At 41.5% G+C, this 15468-nt stretch overlaps 1 long non-coding RNA gene across 5 annotated transcripts in view; it reads right to left on the bottom strand.

Annotated features, from left to right (window-relative positions):
* Nucleotides 1–15468, bottom strand: part of LOC127382702 (uncharacterized) — a 56874-nt gene that overhangs the window by 23551 nt on the left and 17855 nt on the right. For 2 of the 5 annotated variants that reach the window (XR_007889028.1, XR_007889024.1), the window contains 2 exons: nucleotides 8130–8334; nucleotides 6718–7996 (listed from right to left, as the gene is read on the bottom strand). This is a non-coding gene — a long non-coding RNA (uncharacterized LOC127382702). Of the gene's footprint in view, nucleotides 1–6717; nucleotides 7997–8129; nucleotides 8335–15468 lie in introns of those variants that run through there. The other 3 variants (XR_007889027.1, XR_007889026.1, XR_007889025.1) reach the window with 2 other exon arrangements.

Here is a 15468-nt window from a genome sequence, read left to right as displayed (position 1 = left end):
CATGCTTCGACTCTTTGACGAGCTTTTCCTGTATCTTTTAGCTTGCTTTCCAAATGATGGAAAACCGTTTCTCACAGGCAGCTGCAAGACAATCACACGACACAGTCACTTTAGCTGATAGCTGTAAGTGTGAGCATTAAACTATGTGTTTGCTTTAGTTCAGAAGTTTGTCCTTATTCAGCAAAACTGTTTAGATTTTGTCTTTACAGTGCTATGTAGATATACCTGAACTAGGGAAGGAATCACCAGCATCCTACATAATGTGGGGCAACAACGAGCCCTGCTTTTTGAGGAGCAACTTTCATTTAGATATTGCAGGGTGGAAGGTCTTTGCCTATTATGTTACAATCTGTAGTGCTGTAATTTTACCTCATTTCTGAAAAAAGGTTATACCATTTTTATTTTTTTTTCTTGACAGATACAGCACTATGAAAATTATTTCTGAGCCTTGTCTGCTTATACTTACTGTATGTTCACCTGGTGCCATAGTGCCATAGATCCCCAATACGCAATGAGTACCAGGACCTTTTTCAGAATCAGGATAGTATATGTTGAAACTATGTAATACCTGTGTTTTATAAGACACTATGGATTGAATTACTTGTTTAATAACAAGACAGGTGCAATAAGTACACAGGATTTTAGAGGCAGACATCTCTGAAGCTGTTGTGTTCCAAACAGCAGGTCAGAAACTGATTCTCTGAGAAAATCCAATGCAGAAATTTCACTGTGCTTCAGCATCAAATTTAATTTCTGAGTTGTCTATCATTTGTCTGCTCCTAAAATTCTTTAATAAAAGCAGAGCACTAGTTAGTATTGTATGCAACTGTTCTAAAATTCTTCTAGATTTCTAAATCTGATGATAAAATTAAAGGGGTGCTTTTAATGTAAACATCGTGAGTTGGGAAATAAATCTCCAATCACAATTTCTTCAGCTTACTTAGTGTAGGAATTTAAAATAAATTTGAGCCAGTCAGGTTCACTGTTTCTTTTCAATGGTCATTTAGAAATCAAACAGATAAGCAATAGAAATAGGGAACAAATCTTTAGTCAAAACAGCAATTTGTGATCAGAACACACTCAAAGAAATGGTGTTAATTTTAGAAATTGTGTTCTGGCCAAATATATGGACTTGCCACAGGAACTGCTGACTGAAGTGCTCTGATTTCGTAAAATACAGATTTGTGGCTCATAGCAGTTTCTTCTGGCCTTAAAATATACAAATCCATGAGTTAGACAGGTCTTTTGCACAAAGAGAACAATTGGGGGGGGGTAGGTGGGTGGGAGGGGTGGTGTTTTGGGGTGGGGAGAAGCTTAAAAAAACCTGATTGTAAAGCCACAGATACTGACAACAGAACATGAGGAATATGATACTGTTTTCCTGATCCAATTCCTGCTACCTCGCAGTTTTCCTTGATGACACTGGGAACTCCTGTGCACGTCTGTTCCTCTATTCTGCAAAAGGTGATAAAAGGCCTCCCTTACAGGAGCAGCATGTGGATAAACCAGATCAGAGCAAGACAGTGATTTCCTTTGCTTGCAGAGTCTCCTGAGTAATATCTGTGACTAGACAGTGTCTCTGGCTTTCTGATCTGCGGGGTTTTTGGTCCAAGAGATAGGCATTGTATTTGTGGTTTTACATACTTCCCTGTTATGGGAGGGAGATGCCTTACCTTCATTTGAAGCTGCAACTATGAACACTGTCCTACAGATTTAAGGTTTGATAGTGTAAGTTTCTTAGCACAGTCCAGTAATTGTTCATTGCTTCAGCATGTGGAGATCCTGCTTTAAAGGAGGTCTTCTGCTACGACGCAGCACTGGGAACATGTTTATAGGGACCAGAGGCAGTGATGCCAGTAGAAGCATGCCTGTGCCTTTGCATTGCCACCTCCCCTACCCAGGGGACAGATCAGAAAGAGGAGGGCAGACAGCACTAGCAAAAGCTGCTCACTGCAAGAAGATGCCAGGCTTCTTGCAGATGTCAGGGTGGAGGCAGCCAAAGGCAGGCAAGTAAATCTTCCCTCTTTGCTACCAGCCTTAAGGAAGACTATATAGCAAATGCCCAGCTGATGTGATCAGAGTGGCTCCTGTGTTAACTTCACAGTGCTTCTGTTCAAAATGCAACAAATTGTCAAATCCAAGTCTGCTTGCAGAGGGCACAGTGAATTAGGAATGCTCCTCATGTAGCACTGACTTGATCTCATCTTACACATACCCCAAAGCAATAGCAAGGGGAAAATGCTGTGAAGCATTTTTTCCTTTGTTAGTGCCCTTAGGGCTCAATCTGAACTTTGTAAGAGACAAAAAAGAATAGCTAGGAAAAATGGTGAATTTCTGCGTGCCGTAGGGACTGGAGGAACTTACACTGTCATCTTCTGCTTCTGTTGTGATGGGGTGTGCAGATGTGACAGGAAGCAGGGCTCTTCCAGCCGCACTCAAGTCAAACATGACCCGTATTACATCTCTCTCAACAACCACCTTCCATTTGGCTCTTACCTCTTACCCAGGCAGCAGCAAGATGCTGTCTCAGTTGAAGTTTACTTTTTAAATACACTTCTTAGGCTGATCATAAGATTCTGCTTCACATTATATCCATCTCATTACTCAAACCTACACATCACTGAAATGCCTGTTCCCACACCTGGTTGGATTGAGAGTAAAGTCTTTGGGTTACGGACTATGTTCCTTCTTCCATTTAGGTACAAATGGCCTTGATCTGTAGCTGCATTTCCCAGGAAAGGGCTACTATAAACCACATCTATAAAAATAATCTTTGGGAATAGTTGCATCACGATACCTCACATGAAAACTCTAGGGAAAAAATGGTAGGCAGCTTTCAGAAAATTATTTCTTATGAAAAGTCTGTATTACTTGGTAATACAGCACACTCTGAATCTGAATGAAAGCTTGCACAAAATACCATTTTTCTCTTTGTAAGAAAATGTGTCAAGACATTGACCACAAGGGGCAGAATTAAGTCTCAGAATTAAAAGTATAAGAATTCATTTGAAGCCTGAAAATTCACTTTCTCAGATTTTCCTATTTTACATAGAATTTTCTGGGGCACAGGAGAGAGTAAGACTAGGAAGAAGATAAGCATTACTCTAAAGATGAAAATTCAGTTGATACTGTGCCATGTTCCACAAGAAAAAAAATATTTTTCATGGTAAAAAACTTTCCTGATATTGCAAAAATATATGTATGTGAGGAACTTTATTTGTTTTTAGTAATTTCATTGAACTCACACTAAAACAGAAGGTCTGTATGTTCTGTACAGGAGGAAGGCCTTTACTGCAATGCATGTTTGCAAGAGTTAGGGTATTGATAGTCCTTGTACTCTATGTGTCCACCTATAAAACATGTAAAATGCACATAATAAGTTTATTTTGTGAAAGATTATATGGATGGTTGCTAATAAGAGTGAGTCCTTGGGTTTTGTGCTGACTCAGCATTGCAAACACTGAGCAGGCTATGACTTTCTCTTCCATCCCTGCTTCAGGTAAGAAAAGATGTTTCAACCCTTTCCACTGAAAAACTCACTCTTATTGCCACATTGTGATTCTGGGTACTGACTGGAGCATGTTGCAGAAGCTGTGCCCACTTATTCCCTCTTACTGAGCATTCCCTTGATGTGGAATGCAATAGCTGAGCAGCTCATACTATTCTCTGAGGCCAGAGTTGGTATCCACGCAGGACGTGGTTGTAGGGTGGTGATGATGGGAAAAGACACCTTCAGCCTTGGAAAGGTTGTGACAGCCAGGGATGTGGTCTGTACATGTGGGCAGTGTTTACTGAAAAAAGTATTGGTATCTAAAAAGAAAAATGGTATCTATTATATTGAAAAATACTTCATAAAGATGAACTCACTTTCAAGGTAGTTGCCCATCCATCACATATAAGGGAGCTGCAGGCAGTGGGTGCCATTAATTCATTACTGGCTCTTGTACGGAGGCTGTGAATCTTCACAGCACCTCTGACTGCTGGATTTTGTGTGTTGAGGCTGGGGAAGATGAGAGGAGCACAATCTACTGAGACACTGTGATTGAACTGTTGTCTGCTGAAGTCCAGGTCTGCTGCCTTGTTCAGCAGTTCTCAATGCACATAGCCAAAACATCTGCTTTCGATGGGAATAAGTGGAGATGAAGGGGTAGATTCATAATCATGTGCTTTTTAAAATTTTCTGCCCTGATGTCTGGACATTGCTGCTGAAAATCAAGCAAACCCAAAGGCATTTTAAAATGTCCTTTAAATTACTTCCCTTTTCAGCTCTGAGACTAGGTGAGCTGAAGTACTTCAATACAGGTAGCAGGAAACAGCCTTGGCCCAGTAAACTTGCTTTTGCTCCACTTTTATGGTTAAAACAAGGCAATGAGCTGACTATCTCCTTGAGAGACTACTACCTTGATGTGGTTAGCTGTGTGTTGCCCACTTGCCCACCTCCTTACACAGGAGGGAGCACAACAGTGTCACAAAGGGCAGTGCAGAGATATGCTCCAGTCTGGTGGCCCTCCTCTGGCAGAAGGGGCCCTCAGCCCTCAAAATGTTTCTGCTTCCAATTTGATCTCTGTTGATCGTAAACCTGGGAAAGGCATGTAACCGGCTGAGAGCTTGGCACATCCAGGATAACTTGGTCACAACACTTGGTGTTGATTGTCATAAGTTCTCCTTTTGGGCTTGCAACTGGTTTTCCAAAATGTCAGCATGCGTTTCAGAAGTCTGTGTGGGGAGCTGACCCAAAAGCAATGGAAAGGGCAAGAACATTGATGAGAAACTGAAAATGTGCAGAACTGAAATTAATATATGCCCAAGGGCTATCCAGTATGCAGGCTTGAAAGAAATACATTCACACTATGATGAACAAGCCCTCCAAAAAAAGTAATCAAAGGTAAGAATGAGGCATATGCGAGGTATTCAACATCAAGTACAGGGGAAGACCAGAAAGATTACAAAGTGAGGTTCAGAAAGTATTAAAACTGGTAAGAAAAGCAAAGGTAGAGAATGAAAAAAAGATTGCACTGGAGGTTGTGCAAAATGACTTTTTTCAAGTACACAAGGAAGAAGAGATCTGTAAAAGAGACAGAAGGGCCTTTAAGGCATGGCAGAGAAAAATTATTGAAAGGAAAAGTAGGTATTGTTTAAAATATTCAATGCATTTCTTACTTTCATTCTCTGTAAAGAAGGTAGTGTTGGCGGGCACAGGTGTCAGAAACAAGCATGAATTTCTCAAGAGTGGAGAAAGAAACACTGAAGGAAATCAGGATCATGCCAGAACAGGTTCTTAAGAAATTAGAATATCTGAAGACTTGCAAAATAACTTGTTCAGATGGGACACAGTCATTTCAGTTAAAAACATCAAGAGAGGTAGGATAACCCCAAGAAGACACATTTAATACCCTGTTTAAAGAGCGCATGGCTAAGTAGATGGCTGATAGGCTACGGGTTTCTAGGTGCTGTGATTCTGTGGACTTTGTGGGAAGGTTCTGGTGGTGTAATGTTTGTCAGCTTGCTCTGGACTGCATCAAAAGTGTTCATGTAAAAAGAAAAATGAAGCAGCATATAATGTTGGAGTTTAACTTCTTAAAGCAGTACTTCTGTTCTATGGATTATGGATTCTAACAAACTGGACTTCAATTATTTGGCAGAGTCCTTAGTCCTGCAGCCTTCTGGTGAAGCAGCCTGCAGTTCAGTAGCAGATTTGTTTAAATTAAATTTATATAAAAGTTTACTCAATTAAGTACCTAAATGAATAAAACAATTGATATTATTTATTTTGATACTGAAATCAATTTAACTGATGCTATTTTCCTGACGCTCTCTCCCTACATGGTTCCATGCTGTAATGAAAATGCAGAACTGCATTGTAAAAGTTGCCATGGGGAAGCTGAAGCCTTTGGCAGTTGGGTAGGGGACAGTTGGAGCTTTTGGCACCTGGGAAGGCATGGGAGGCAGTTTGGGATTGTGGAGCAAATGCATTGGCTGGATGCTTTTGCTAAAATGATCATCAGTGGAATCATTAATAATACTGGAATTTAAATTGTCAATTTTTGTTTCAGCATTAACACACTGTTGAGGGGAATAGGGCCATCCACACTTCTCAAAGCTATAGTTTCAAGCTATCTGCAATGTCAGATAAATATTGGTTTATGGTCCATTAATGTGTTCAAGGTTATCTTCACAAGCATAGCATTCAGGAAGATAAGATGAAAGTTTTGCTTCAGAAACACAGTTGTGCAATAAGGGAAAGATGCTGTGGTGTATTCCACAGTACCAATATCACAGGCTACAGGAAATTCAGCTAGTAGTTCAAAACATAGCTAGGGAAGATACAGAAAATTGCATGTCTATGGTTTTGATTGATTTTAGTAGTTGGGTTAGAATAAAATCATAAATCAAAGTCTGAAGGAAGGAAAAAACCTAAGACACTTGTGCTGCAGATGCTGTCTGTAAGTGCAGAGACGAAATTATCTACTGGGATTTTTATGGAGAGTCATGAAAGACTGGCTGAGGAAGGGCCTGCCTAGAGCTGATCTGATCCTCAAGAAACCTTTTTGATCTGGTATGACACAAAAGATTGCTTCTCAGGTCAGTGGACAAGTTTGGATATGAGGTACATCAGTGGAAAATAACTGATGCAGATATCAAAGAAGGCATTTGAAAATGGACAGGATTCAGGTCAAAGGGGACAGGGTACAGAGTGAAAGGAGACAAGAATCTGTGTTTGGTTTGATTTTCTTCACTTTATTTATAAATGGGCTTTGATGAAGAAACGTGCAAAAGTAATCTATTTTCAAAGCTAAGTGGGGATAGTAGGAAAGAGGAATTAGGTAAAGTAAGAAAGAGGGAATGGTGGGGGGGACAGAGGAAATGACCAACATTGATGTGCTTATTAGTGAGGAAGAAAGAACCAGTATGTTACAGGATTATTCACAAGTTTTAAAAATGTTGCATGAAGAAATTTCTTGGAAAATTCAAATGCCATGACAGCCTCTTCTTCCTCCAGACCACTTCCCTTCCCCAGTGTTATCAAGGATGGTCTCAGAAACCTTGCTGCTGGAAGGAGCAAAGTTGGAGAGAACTCAAAGCAGGCAGAAAGTGATAAGATCTCGTCCTCCACAATGCAGAAAACCAGAGCATCAGCTGGGCCACTGGCATGTGCAAGTCAGTGGCTTGAATGGTTTTGGTAAACGTATCAACTCAGAGATATGCAAAAATTTATCCGTGTTTGTGTGTCTAAATAAACTCTTTCTGTAAAAAATTAATCTTTATTTTCCTTGGGTTTTCTCACTTTTTATATTGGTTTACTGTGTGCTTCAATCCAACCTTTAGAGGACACAACAGTAGTTATGTGACAGAAAGCATTCAGTATTTCAATATTTATCCATTATATTACAATAATACTACAGATGGAATACATTATTTTTGGATGATTACTGGCCAGAATTAAAAATCAAGTTATTTGAAATAATATGAAAATAAATAAACTGAAGCTTCTGCTTTTGCTGGCAATTGCAAGCAACGTATCCGTGTTGTCCATATCTCTGGGTCTCAGGAATTCTTTCTCAGGGAGTGCCATCACCTTAGCAAAACATCATCCATCACCTCTACATGCTGACAGCCCTGGCTATCGTCCTCAAGACGGGCAAGTAAGAATGCTAAGATAATGTCCCCATGTATTCAGAAGTAGGATAGTGTAGTAATCTGATCTGTGACAGGTTCAGTGTCAAAATGTTCTGAGCCTGGACAAGTTCACCATGGATTGTGGAACTTGTTGGAGCGCTGTGCTTGTCGGAAGAATGACTCACTTCAATTAAGGTTGCACACACAGTGTTGGGAAGTTTGAGCCTAAAAAAGATCTCCCATTTTCTGTCGTGGTGCCTGCTCCCTTGGTTTCTGAGATGGTTTTTCAGCTTGTGTACACTGGTGGGACCTTGCTGAGGTTAGTAAAATTATGCTCCTTTACAGCTGCCAAAGACCCGACATGTATTCTTCCTGTTCCCTGTGAAAAGATGCTTTGGTTTAAAATGTAAGAAAGCAACCATGTAAAAACAGTGCCCTTGTAGTAATCATAGTGAAAGTAGACTCTCTGCCAAATTGTAGGCTGACTACTTAGGTCTTGTGTGGCCACATACCTGGTGATGTTTCAACGTCCAGCACAGCTGTGAAAGAGCAAACAGGACTTCCTTGAGCTTCCAAGTCAGTGCAGATCTCAGGAGGGTCTAGAGCAGCAGAAGCTGAACCACTGATGAGGCTCTTAATAGCAGAGAGATGGCAGCAAGATTTTCTGGTTTTAGGATGAAAGGGCAGAGTTGGCAATTAGGAAAATCATCTTTGGGTCTGCAGACAGAACAAAAGATCATATGGAAGGCACAAAATCAGAAAAAATTATAGAGTGCCTCATTATTTACATTACTGCTTTTCAGAAGTCTAGATGCACTTTATTAAGCAAAAGCTAATAAATCTATTTTACTGTCCTAATACTGTACTGGTTGCTTTTTCCTATCATTGCTGAGTAGTATTTTGACTTCACTCCAGCACTAACAAATAGTTGCTTTACAATTCTGATATGCTGTATCTTGCAATCTGTTATGACGGTTGTTGCTGGCTGGGCTGGGAAGAAAGACAATGTATGTTCATTAACTTGTGTGCTACCAGTTGTTATATCTCATACACTTCAGAAACTGCTGCAAGCAGGTGAAGTACAAGAAAAATAAAGACCTGTTGGAGAGGGTCCAGAGAAGGGCCACAAAGATGATCGAGGGGCTGGAGCACCTCTGCTACTGGGACAGGCTGGGAGAGTTGGGAGTGTTTGGCCTGGAGAAGAGAAGGCTCCAGGGAGACCTCAGAGCACCTTCCAGTACCTGGAGGGGCTACAGGAAAGCTGGGGAAGATAGTGGTAGGACAAGGGGAATTGGTGTTAAACCTAAAGAGGGGAGATTAAGGTTAGATATTAGGAAGAAATTCTTCACTATAAGGGTGGTGAGGAACTGGAATGGGTTGCCCAGGGAGGTTGTTGGTGCCCCATCTCTGGAGGTTTTTAAGGCCAGGTTGGATGAGGTTTTAGAGGCCAGGTTGGATGAGGTTTTGTGCAACCTGGTCTAGTGGTAGGATTCCCTAATCATGGCAGGGGGGTTGGAACTCGATGATCTTTAAGGTCCCTCCCAACCTTAACAATTCTATGGTTCTATGATACTAAATAGGTTTGGATAGGGGTCGGGGGGAGGGACTGGCACACATCTGTCCCATTACTGCTGGTGTGGATTGTGCTGAGCTCACCACAAGGAAGTTATAGTCCTGCCTCAAGGCACCTCAAAGGCTTGACTGGCTCAGAGCTGTAGGAAGACATGGGGCTTTTTTCAGTTACTGAGCCAAGCACCACCAAAAGATAGAAAGTATTATTTTAGGTCATCAATATAAGAGATATTCTTCTTAAAAACTATGTTAAAACTGGTTTTGAGTTTAAAAATTAAAAAAAATAAAGACAGTTTAATAGATAAAGCAAAAGCTTTATAAGCAAAACAGAACAAGGAATTAGTTCATTGCTTCCCATTGGCAGGCAGGTGTTCAGCCATCTCCAGAACAGCAAGGCTCCATCACATGTAGCTCTGAGAAGACAAACACCATCACTCTGAATGTCCCCACCTTCCTTCTTCTTCTCCCATCTTTATATACTGAGCATGACACCATATGGTACAGAATATCTCTTTAGTCAGTTGGGATCAGCTATCCCAGCTGTGTCTCCTCCCAGTTTTTTTTGCCCTCCCAGCCTACTTGCTGGTGGGGTGGGGTGTGAAGCAGAAAAGGCCTTGACTCTGTGCAAGCACTGCTTAGGAACAATAAAAACATCTCTGTGTTATTAACATTGTTTTCAGCCCAAATCTAAAACATAGCCCCATATCAGCTGCTATGAAAAAAATTAACTCCATCCCAGCCAAAACCAGCACACATCTATTTTTTTTTTTAAAGTAATGTTTCCCTTTAGTTCCAAAAAATTGCCTCAAAAATAAAAGTAAAAAAACCCAAACAAACAACTTCCAAAGCATTCCTTTCTTTTTTTCCCATTTGAGATTCTTTATATTAATTGATACTTTTAGTAGACTCAAAATGGCATTTCTCAGTGAACAAAATAATTAATGGAAAAATTATGTCCTCTTCAAAATGACCTGAAGTCAACATAAAATATTATCAGTAGCATAAATAATTCCATGATTCTTGACCTGCAGAGGCTTTCAGGATACTACCAATGAAGTCCTAAGTACTCTCATATAATTTTAAAGGCTAAAGGAATGTATTTTGGTACTGGGGATAAGTATTAGATAGATACTGGGAAGCTGCTAGTCTGTTTAACATCTGTCTTACAAATAAGCTTCATATGCTCTCTTTCTAAATTCTTCTCATTTAATTTGCAAAACTAATCAAGAAGGAACATTTGCTGTCTTTGGACCAAATCTTGAGGCCTTATTCAGGCAAATGCCGACGGAATAATTAGTGATCTTTCCAGCAGAAGGAATATCCGACTGACGGCAGAGTGTACAGAACAGCTTGACATGGTTTAGACTCTAGTGTTGTCGCCCATTGCTCTGAACACAAGGGGACTCAGCTGGGTGAAAAAACACTCGAAATTAACTTACACTTTGGCTTATTGCCTTTTAATAGGATTCTTGTGAGGTACTAATTGAAGAAACAGGTTTGTTTTTTTTTTACAGGGATGATTAATGCAATGCCATAATATAATAAGCTTTTTTCACTAACAAATATTCTAAGTGCAAACACGGTCACTGCATCTTCTGCACAGTATTTTTCAGGTCCTGAACACTTGTTGCAAATGGAACAGTGTTTTATGTCCTGCGTCCCCCTTGCATGAGAAGTGCTGAACAGTGAATCTTCTCTCAGGATCTCCTTGGCCCCACAATTCTGGAGCTGCCAGGTGGTGAGTTCAGAGGGAGCAGGACCCCAGTTAATGCAGGATTTCCATAATCATTCTTCAGCCCTGTATCCTCCCTCCCTTGTTCCCAGTTCCCCTCTGTGTTTTTGCTCTTCTACTCATTCTGATTTCTCATGCCCCAGAGAACCCTAAGCTGCTGTGAGCAGCTCCATAGATAATAAACAGGATCAAATTCCTGTTACCTCTGCGGTACCTATGAGTCTATTTCTTCCTTGTGTTTTCTTTGGTTTATACTCTGGACTGTGTTTGGAGGATGTGTCTGTCCCTGGCTGTAGCAGACCGGCTGATTCAGGAAACTTCAACACAAAAGGGTGCCAGTGTTCTAAATCCATTAGATAAATAAGACAAAAGGCTAAGCAAAGAAAACGCATTAGGAAGTAGAGAAGAATTGACACTGCTTGTACATTTTGCCTACTAACTTGAACCAACATGAAGAAAGAAACTATGAAAAGAAATTAATCTCTCTTCTTCCTGCTTGTGTTCTTTTAATTATCCTGCTTCTTCTGTAGCTATTATCCTTACACATGCTTTTTCTGATGCTCAAGAAAAGACCCTGAATTTCTTCTAGTTTTTATACTTTCACCTTGGTTCTCATTTGTGTCTTTGTATTATTTTCCCTTTTTTTTCCTCTCTAGCTCCTCAACCTACCTTTTATTGTCTCCCTCCCACTCTTTTACTAAGCTTCAACCAGTACCAGGAAACTGAAGTTTTTTTCTAAGAATTAGAGCACACTCTGATCACTGCCACATATGGATATCTTCCTTTCAGAAGGTTTGCTTGGCCAGGTGAACATCTGTTCCTTAGTGGTCTTATGAATAAACAGCAATAATTCTAGCAGAGTGAGCTTAAGATGACAGCTTAACTACTTTCATGCAAGAACTTAATCATTCTTTCTTATCTGACTCCCTCTCCTGGATTTGCACACACTCACGCGCGCACACACGCGCTTTCTTATCTTAGCTATTAGACCTAGTTTTCCCTTGGAGTATAAATCTGCCTCTCTCTATTCTGATTCAAATGAAACTTTTGTTAAATGGAACTGCTTTTTTTGTTGCATGTTTTTTTATTAGGCAAAAAGGTTTGATGCGAAAGAGATTTGGAGGGACCTGTATCTCCTCTCTCAGGTGAACTCCTTGTTTCCTGGCTCTCTAGCCTTTACCAGCATGCTCTCCGTACTGAGGCAGGTTCTTGTTGGAATTCGAGGGACCTCCCCCACCCCATGTCCCTCTGCCCACTGCCTGCAGGGTTCCCACAGCAGTCCCTGCTGCTGTGTATTTTCTTCACTGGGCAGAGTCATTCAGGCAGTGAATCTGAATAAGTCATTGAAGAATCTGACAAAGGACACTCAGGAGGACATGTCTGGGTTTCGCCTGTGCTCATCATCCTTCCAGGCAGATCAGAACCTCATTTCCCTCACCACAATCTGGGAAGCCCACCTGGCACAAAGAGAACAAACTTTATTTGCTTTTTTCATTTATCACTTCTGCTTGCTACTAAGAGAGGCTCTGGATTTGCACTTGGCTGAGGCCAGAGTGAGGGGAGCAAGGTGTGTAATGATGAATAAGAAGAGGATATGTGGGAAGTGAAGTGCACTTCTGGTGTTATGGCTGCTGCTGCCCAGCATCCCCACATAGCGTAAACCTGAGCAGGCAGCACTTCACTGACCCCTTTAGCAAGGGCTGTGCATGAAGCCAAGGCCCTGACTCTCACCTGTGGGGATCCTTGTGCATCTTTCTTGGCTTTGCAAATGACAACCGCAAATGCAAATGATTCATTCTGCTGCTGGGAAAGAGGATGTAGCACAGGAGCCTGCTGCTTCACAGCAGGCCTGCTGCTTGGTTCCAGCTTGGCCCGTGTGGAGGGGCTGAGGCACTGTGCCTCTAACTCTGCATTTCCCTACCTGCAAAAAATACCTTCCTGAGTAAGCCTAAGTCATGCCTGCGGCTTGCTTCAATTAAGGTTCAAGTCCTATGGATACATGAAAACTAGAGGGGGAAAGGAGTTACTTTGAATTCAGGAAAAGGGTGTGCACAAATAAAATACAGTTAAAAGCTGCCGGCGTGGGAGTGCCCTTTTCTTTTGAAGACTGGGAGTGGAAACGGGGGTAGCAGACAGGGGAAGGCAAGAAAATATAAGAAGCAGAGCAGGACACAAAGTGAACAGGACGAGAGAGTTGACAAGTTGTCACTTTCGCTTGCGTCGGCTGAGGAGGAAGCGTGCGGCCTCCCCCCTGCGCGGCACACTTGATGTATCTCAAGGCATGACAATATGGCTCTGTTTGTTCTGGTCTGGGGGGACGGGGCTGGTTTGTTTTCTTAAGACTATTAAGTCCTTCTAAGTACCACTATCGGCATCCTATGATTGAAAGTGACAAACAGAAGCAACCCTATTTAAAAACTGCCACTTTGAATTAGTGGAAGTATCAGCTTAAGTTTTACAATATTTTACTGCTTCATTTTTTTTGCACTCTTTTACATAAGGACGGCCAAATAAATATCCCGGCGCCTTGTCTTTGCCAGAATTCCTCCCCATGCTCCCGCCCCATTAGCTGCTGCCTTATGAACGCTGCTCTAAACAGAAAGTGACAGGAGCTGATAGAGCAGCCAGGGCCAAATTATCAAATCTCTGAAGTTGTGCTCATGTAGCCATGCACAGGCTCACTCTTTCAGATGCAAAGCAGAGAACTATGAACATACAGATGCACAAGCATGCAAAGATGTTCCTGCAGGAGCCTCCTCCTCAGCCATGCACAGCTGAAGGCCGAATCCAAGAGAGTTTGGTACCTACAGGTCTCTGGTGTTAGAAGCATGGACTTTTGATGTGGTGAGTCATTTTCCATAAAAAAATAAAATAGTTTTGCACAGTTTAGATTTAGGCTATGAATTTAGTGCCTGAATTGTGAGCCTCAGTTGCCTGAAGTGTCAACAGGGATAAAAAGAGGCTTCCAAGCAGTGCTGTAACATGCAAGTACTGATGGCAGCCCAACTGAGGCACTCTTAGTTGTTCTGGGAGTCTGTCGGTACCCAGTCTGGCTGCTTAACTATCCAAGCCCCTGATTGCTTCTTCCCCACCCCAATCCCAGGACTGGCATAGCTGCAGATCCAGTTGACATAAACCCCAGGGGTCTCCTGCCAGCAAGGCACCCCCCTTTAGCATATGAGATGTGAGCTATGTTGTGATGTGCAATAGCAGGGTGGTGATAAAAACCTTGAGATGCCACCTCAGATCTCCTCTTAGCTTCAGTCATGACTGGGAATCCCACTATGAACTTCTGCCTTACCCTGTTCCAAAGGAAATATCAATTTCTCATAATTTGTCTGCTCCCCTTCCCTTGGGAATGGCTGCTATTTCTGTTGCCCAGAAGGCTCTCCAGGGTAACCTCAGGCAGGAGAAGGACTGAATCTCAGGAGTTGCTGGGCTCAGTGTCTGTGGGGAAGGAGAGGATGCAGAGAGGCACAGGGAGTTGCAATACTTCTCAGGGAGCCTTCATCTGCTGCAGTGGGCCAAGGTACTGTGTGAGCCTGAAGCCTGTACACAGAAGCCTTCCTTGTTTGTAGGGAGCAAGGCATTTTGGCTTTCAAAACAAAGCCACATTTGCAATCTTTGATCTTCCTTTTTTATTCTTTGTTTTTCATAAGGAAAGATGCAGACAAAATAATGCAGACAAAGCAGGTTATTTGTAAGCCAGCTTGAGTACCCATTAAATCTTAAAGGCTGTATTATTCCGACTTTCAAAACCAATACACAAATAGCTTTTCTTTCTTTCTTTTTTTTTTTTTTTTTTTTTTTTTTTTTTTTTTTTTTTTTCCCATGGATCTTCCATATGGCCAGATGAACAGGCTGGCTGCATGGTGAGCAGCAGAAAGAACAGCTGATGTATAGTTTGCAACCACACTGCAACATCTGGGCAGAGTTTGGTCAACTGCATGCCTGATAATAGTTTTTACATTCAGGCAGAGAGACTCCTTTTTATGGGATTGTGAAAAGTAGCAGAGAAAATATTAATGTCAACTTTGAAGTGTACAATGAGTGGTGTGTTGTAGCAGCAAAGCAGGCAAACCTATGTGCTACAGTACACAGCACATTGAAATGAGTCTTTTCTCTGGCTCTTTCTATACCTTTTTGTAGTATCTTAAACAAATAATTGTATCCTGCTTTTTCAGCCTCTCTTTCCCCTTCTCTCCATTCGTGTTTTTTGTTTGGTTATTTATATAATTTATTTTTTTTCCTTGCTATTTAGTCTGTAAACTCTTCCATGAGCTGTTGATTGTCAACACACACTCACAATTATGGCCCAAAAAGGCATTTACACCTCACTGATCAAAGCATATAGTTTTGTCTTTGCTATTCACCACCACATCAGATTAAAAAAGACACCTTCGGTTGTTACTTGCCAAGATCAGGAACAGCAGTTGGTACTGGTAGCACTTCTGGTGGGTTTGCTGCATGAATATGGGACCACAGAGACAGGAGAAAACAGGTGCAGCACAGATAGAGGCATGTGTAGGTGTATACATGTGTGACAA

Source organism: Apus apus, chromosome 3 (genome assembly GCF_020740795.1).
Source record: "Apus apus isolate bApuApu2 chromosome 3, bApuApu2.pri.cur, whole genome shotgun sequence".
Taxonomy (NCBI): Eukaryota; Metazoa; Chordata; class Aves; order Apodiformes; family Apodidae; genus Apus; species Apus apus.
Note: the sequence above shows the minus strand (reverse complement) of the source record. Positions and strands in the feature narration are given on the sequence as shown.